Consider the following 5817-nt stretch of genomic DNA (forward strand, 5'->3'; position numbering starts at 1 on the left):
GGGCCGGGTGCCGGCCGGGGGCTCGGCAGGGCCGCCCGGCGGCAGCGGAGCAGAGCAGCTGGCGCTGACCGGGTCGCGCTGGCGTCCCCGCCGCCGCTCGGCCTCGCCTCGCCTCGCCGCGCGGAGCCTTTCCCCGTGGGAGGGTCCCCATCGCCTCAGGGCTGGGCCAGCCCCTCGCCCGTGCCTGCCCCGGTCATGCCCAAGCATCCAGGTCACGGAGTGCACCCCAGGTATCCCACACGGAGTCACGAGGGCCATCGAGGCCCGCTCCAGGCCCTGCACATAACACCCCAAAGTCCCCCCTGTGCCTGAGAGCATTGTCCAAAGGCTCCGTGAGCTCTGTCAGGCTCTGCTGTGAGCCTGTCCCAGTGCCCCACCACCCTCTGCGGGAAGAACCTGTCCCTGATGTGCAGCTAAGCCTCCCCTGACTCACCTTCAGCCATTCCCTCGGGCCCTGTGGCGGCTCAGCACAGAGAAGGGATCAGGGTCTGCCCCTCCTCATCAGCAGGTGGTGGCTGCAATGAGGTCTGTGCTCAGTCTCTTCTCCAGGCTGGACAGACCAAGTGACCTCAGCTGTTCCTCACAAGGCTTCCTCTCAAGGCCCTTCACCATCTTCATTTCCCTCATTCGGAGACTCTGGGCAGGGGCCCAGCAAGGACATGGGGAGCACCTGTCCAAATTCACACTGGTGCGTAGCTGGCTCTCACAAACCAATTCCTGGGCTCTGACAGTGTGCAGAGCTCCTCGGTACCTCCAGGATACCTTTCTCTGCACTCTAGCAAGGATAGCCCTCTTCTTGAGCTGTTCTGGGTCTTCCACCTCCTTCATCTTGAATGGGTGGGATGGCAAATCCCTGCATTTGTGAGCCGTGCGTGGTGCAAAGGACTTCTCTCAAACCATTTCTGCCCTTACTGTAGGTTTTACTGATGAGAGGGTCCAAGTGAAGTCTGAGCTTTGTTTGGGGATGAAAAGTAATTCTGCTGTATTATTCTTTAAGAAAACACTGACAGGGTTTTTCACACCATCCCTGGGATCCTGGAGGTTTAGAGGTTGCCTTGTACCAGACTCACACACTGAGTTCTCCAGGGTGAGTTGGTGTAAAGTTACCATAAAAAATACAAAGAGAAGAAGGGTGCAAACTCCTAGACAAAGGAAACAGGAAAATGGGCGAGGGGGAAGGGGGGGGAGCAGGGAGGGGACGGGACAGGACGGAGGGGGGGAAGAAAAAAAGGAAAATCCATCTCGTTCTAACAGCAAGTTTCTCCTGCCTCGTGGGAACAAAATTCTTCCTGACTGGGCTATAAGAAAGCCCAGAATGCTGTGAGATACACGGAAAAGGCACTAATGCAGGCACTAATGTGACTGGCTCCAGCAGTCTGTTCTAACCCTAACCCTAACACTGCCAGGAGCAAAGAGTCCCAAAGCACAGCCTGGACTGGGAGTGCTCTTCCCAACAGTCCCATTCCTGTGGCAGCTGTTGTGCACTTTTGTGGGATCACCTGCCTCGAGTCCTGCATCGTCCAGACGTAGCTCCCCTTCTTGCCCTATCCTCAGCCTCGCACTGCCCATCTGGGGCCCTGGGCTTTGTTGAAGGATTTTCCCCGGGGGAAGGGGGGGGGGAGCAGGGAGGGGACGGGACAGGACGGAGGGGGGGAAGAAAAAAAGGAAAATCCATCTCGTTCTAACAGCAAGTTTCTCCTGCCTCGTGGGAACAAAATTCTTCCTGACTGGGCTATAAGAAAGCCCAGAATGCTGTGAGATACACGGAAAAGGCACTAATGCAGGCACTAATGTGACTGGCTCCAGCAGTCTGTTCTAACCCTAACCCTAACACTGCCAGGAGCAAAGAGTCCCAAAGCACAGCCTGGACTGGGAGTGCTCTTCCCAACAGTCCCATTCCTGTGGCAGCTGTTGTGCACTTTTGTGGGATCACCTGCCTCGAGTCCTGCATCGTCCAGACGTAGCTCCCCTTCTTGCCCTATCCTCAGCCTCACACTGCCCATCTGGGGCCCTGGGCTTTGTTGAAGGATTTTCCCCACCTGCCAGGATTTATGCCACCATCAACAGGGCTTGGGCCTGCTTGAAGAAGACAAGTTGCCAATCCACTGAGTAAATGGGTTGTTTATTTATCTGACATGTAAAGCAGCTTGAGCTGGGTACTCCAAAGAGGAGAGGAGCCTCAATCAAAGAAATCCTTGAGCAATTATATCCTTACAAGGCAAGTTCCCCACCCCTCACATGACAGTTCTGACTACTACTACTAATATGAGGATCTGGGGTATTCCTGTTCTTTACTGGTCCCCTCACTGTCTCTAGGTGGGCTGTTCCTCCTCTTATCTCTAAGACTGCTGTGTCAGCTGACCTAATGATGGTAGCAGCCTTCCCTGCTTCCTTATCTTCCAGCTCAAACCAGCTCTGGGGCCCCCTCTTACTTAACTTGGTAAAAGTTCAGCCTATCTGGGTGGAAATTCACAACTTGTGGTGTAAGAGTTCATCAAATTTAGCTCCTGATGCTGAGCAAGTTCTGTGTACCAAGCACATAACAAGGTTGCAGTGTTAGTAGGAGATCAGGGGAGTCAATACCAGGAGCAGAAGACACCTAAGTGGGCCATGTTTTGCAGCTGCACCTAGTGGAACCTGTGGCCCAGACTTTGTCTGCAGGGTTCTCTGGACAGCCTAATCAGGATGAGTAAATAATGGACTAGAAAAGTCAAAGGGTGCCTGGCTGCCTTCAGCCCCAGCAGATGTGCCCACCAGGCTGGAGAATGCAGCTGGGAGTCTCATCTTCTCCATCCCTGCCCAGCTGACCAAGGAGGCTCTGCAGAGCACTTTGTAGCATCCTTCCCCAGCAGCTGAAACAGCCAACAAGGAGGAGGGGGAGGTGGACACACACTGGGGTTGGTGGGGCATGGCTTTGAGATGTGCTGGAGGCAGGACCCCTTGGTGCAGGGCTTCTCTTGCACTCACGGGCTAGAAACAGGCTGGTAGAAATGTGGAGTAGGAGGCAAGAAATACAGAGTGCAGAGACAAGCCCTGAAGTTAATCATGGAACGTGTAGTAGGAGGGGAAAATGTGACAAGAGACACCTGACAGACAGAAAAACGATGTCTAAGTCTGTTCATTCCCTCTGGGTTGCATATGGGAAAACTGAGTTGGAAGAGGTGGTGAGCAGCTTGGTCGTAGCTCCTTGGCTGAGCTTGGATTTAAGCTGTGATTGCCCAAATCTGCTTTGCTCCCCATTGGCCATGGTCCCTGCTCAGGTGCTCTCTTCATCCTGATACTGCCTGTTTTTGTTACGTGCTGGCAACTTTTTCAGAGAGGGGTGCCCACCTGCACAGCTGCAATAGCTGCAAGCACTCCCCACCTCTGACTCTGGTGAGGGAGCACACCAAGAGCTCTCCACCCAGCATGAGGGAAGGGAGATGCAGAATCTCCCCTGGCCCATGGCTCATCTGGATGGGGCTCAGCACTGAAACCACACACACTTTGGCTTGCCAATTAATCTCTGCTTGGGCTGTAATAGAAAGAGACAGCCAGGATGTGTTTTCCTGTCTTCCTGGAGACACCAGAAAGCCGTGTGAGTACCAGATCACCCAGCCCAGGCAGCCCTGGCAGCTGAGCCATGAAAGACAAAAAATCCCCGGGGTCCAGGAGGATCCAGCCAGGCAGGCTGTGCTGCAGCAGGGCTCTTTGCAGGGTTGTGACCAGGCAGGGCATCTCCTGGCTGAAAGGCAGAGGGCTTCATGCTGGTCAAGCCCTTCCCCTGCACAGAAATGTCTGTGGCTGGGGGAGGACGTGATGCATTTCAGGGAGGACGTCGTGCTGTGAGGAAACAGCGTCTGGTCTCCGTTCCTCACAAGATAAATGTCAAGACATGCTTCCAGTAATGGATGTCAGAACTTGGCATGCTCAGACACATCTGTCTGCCTGCCCACTACAGCTCTTTCTCAGCACAGTCCCTTCCTTGCTGCCTGGCTGGAGAACATCCTGGAACTCCTCGGGGCTGGTGGGTGAAAACTGCTGGGACGCCTGCAGAGATTTCAGCTGTGCTTCCTCTTTGAAAATAATCCAGAGTGGGCTCTGGTGCACAGAGCTTTTGCTCTGAGCTAACCCTCTCTCACCAGACAAATGTGCCACAACATGGCAGCCTCTTTCTGGATGGAAGAGGAGCCTGAGCATCCACTGGTAGAGACCCTGAAGGGTATTTATCTTTCAGATGGGCTGAAGCACAGGAGAGATGGAGTTGCCTTTTAGCTGAGGAAGGATGCCTTGAGAAGGGCCTGAGGTGGCAGTTTTTGTCCTCTCAAGCTGAGGGCTACTCTGCCTCAGGCAGGGGTGTCGCTTTGAGAAGTTCATGGCTCCTATCCCTCTCTTCAGGCCATTGCTTGCCGGGCAGCCTCTCCTCACCTCTGTGCCTGGTTATTGTCAGAATGCAATTGAGCCAAAGGGTGATTTCGTCTCCTGCTTGGGCTGTAATGTAATCAGTGCCAGGGCCACAGCAAAGGCTCCCTGTATAGCAGTGTGGGACGTGGCAGACGCCTGAGGCTTTTTCAAGCTGTTATTTGAAACACCAGTTTCTGATCTCCCTTGGGTGTGGGTTCCTGGACAGGTCACACCACTGGGGTGGTCTGCAGCACATGTCCCTGCTTCCTTCAGACACAGGCCATGGAGGGGAGATAGATCTCTGTGTGCCACGCAGCCCAGTGCAGCCGATGGAGGCTGGAGCTGGGTGTCTCAGAGCAGCCATCCCCCACACAACCACCCTGCTCATGGCACAGCCCTGGTGTCCCCACCACAGCTGTCCCCTGTGCTGCTGGCAGAGCTGTTCCCAGACCCGCTGCAGGCCATGTCTCATACAGGTGTGAGCAGAGACTGTCTGACTGATGGGGCACCCTGGAATTTCACAAGACAATCACTGAATGTTGCTCTAGCCATCCTGCCTATCCCACTGTGACAGCACCCAGCTGACTCGTGCCATTCTCCAAAGCCCCTCATAACCCTGCTTTCCCTGCCACACCAGCTGCCAGAGGCTTTGTGGGGCCACCCAGCTCCCCCATCACAGATGGAGGCCTCACTGCCCTGGGGGTGGGATGGCACAGGCTCTGGCAGGCTGCTGGAGGAGAAGTGCTGCCCAACAAGGATGAGCCCACACCTTCCCCACAGCCCTCCAGGTGCTCCCCACCCTTGTGACGTGGCTGTTGCTCTGGAAGGTCCCCACCCCACAAGAGGAATGAGGCAGGAGCCAGTGTCACCCTGCTCATCGTCATTCCTTGGAGGGGAAACATCCGCCACTGTGTGGGGCGGGTGCCAGGGAGGGGGAAAGCCACAGGTGTCAGGAAGGTGGCTCTGGCCCATTGCACACTTTGCTGGAGGTCATGTCAAGGTGGCAGCTCATCCACCAGGGTCCCTGGGAGCCACAGGCACCACGGAACTCCTGTGGAGAACAAGGAGGGCTTGCTCAAAGCAGCAACAGAAAAGGGGGTGATGGCACCCAGCCACAGCAGCAGCAGCACTGTGGAAAGGAGACAAAGGGAAGTGCAGGGCCAAAGCCCAGTGCTGAGTCAGGCTGAGCTAGAGCTGCCTCCCTCCAGCCTCCCATCCCCACCGATTGGGAAACCGACACTGGGGCTTGGAGCAGGGCCTCCAACCCCCATCCTTATCTTTGCTCTTCCTCCTCCAGGAGTGTGTCCAAGACAGCAAGAATTTGTGCAAAATGAGGCTGAGAAGCTCTGGGGCTAATTAATTTGTAGCTGCTGGTAATGTTGACTGGGTCCCTAGGGAGTCCAAGGCTAAGGTAGAGGAGAAAGTGCAGAGAGA

Source organism: Onychostruthus taczanowskii, unplaced genomic scaffold (assembly GCF_017590055.1).
Source record: "Onychostruthus taczanowskii isolate IOZ18803 unplaced genomic scaffold, ASM1759005v1 scaffold13, whole genome shotgun sequence".
Taxonomy (NCBI): Eukaryota; Metazoa; Chordata; class Aves; order Passeriformes; family Passeridae; genus Onychostruthus; species Onychostruthus taczanowskii.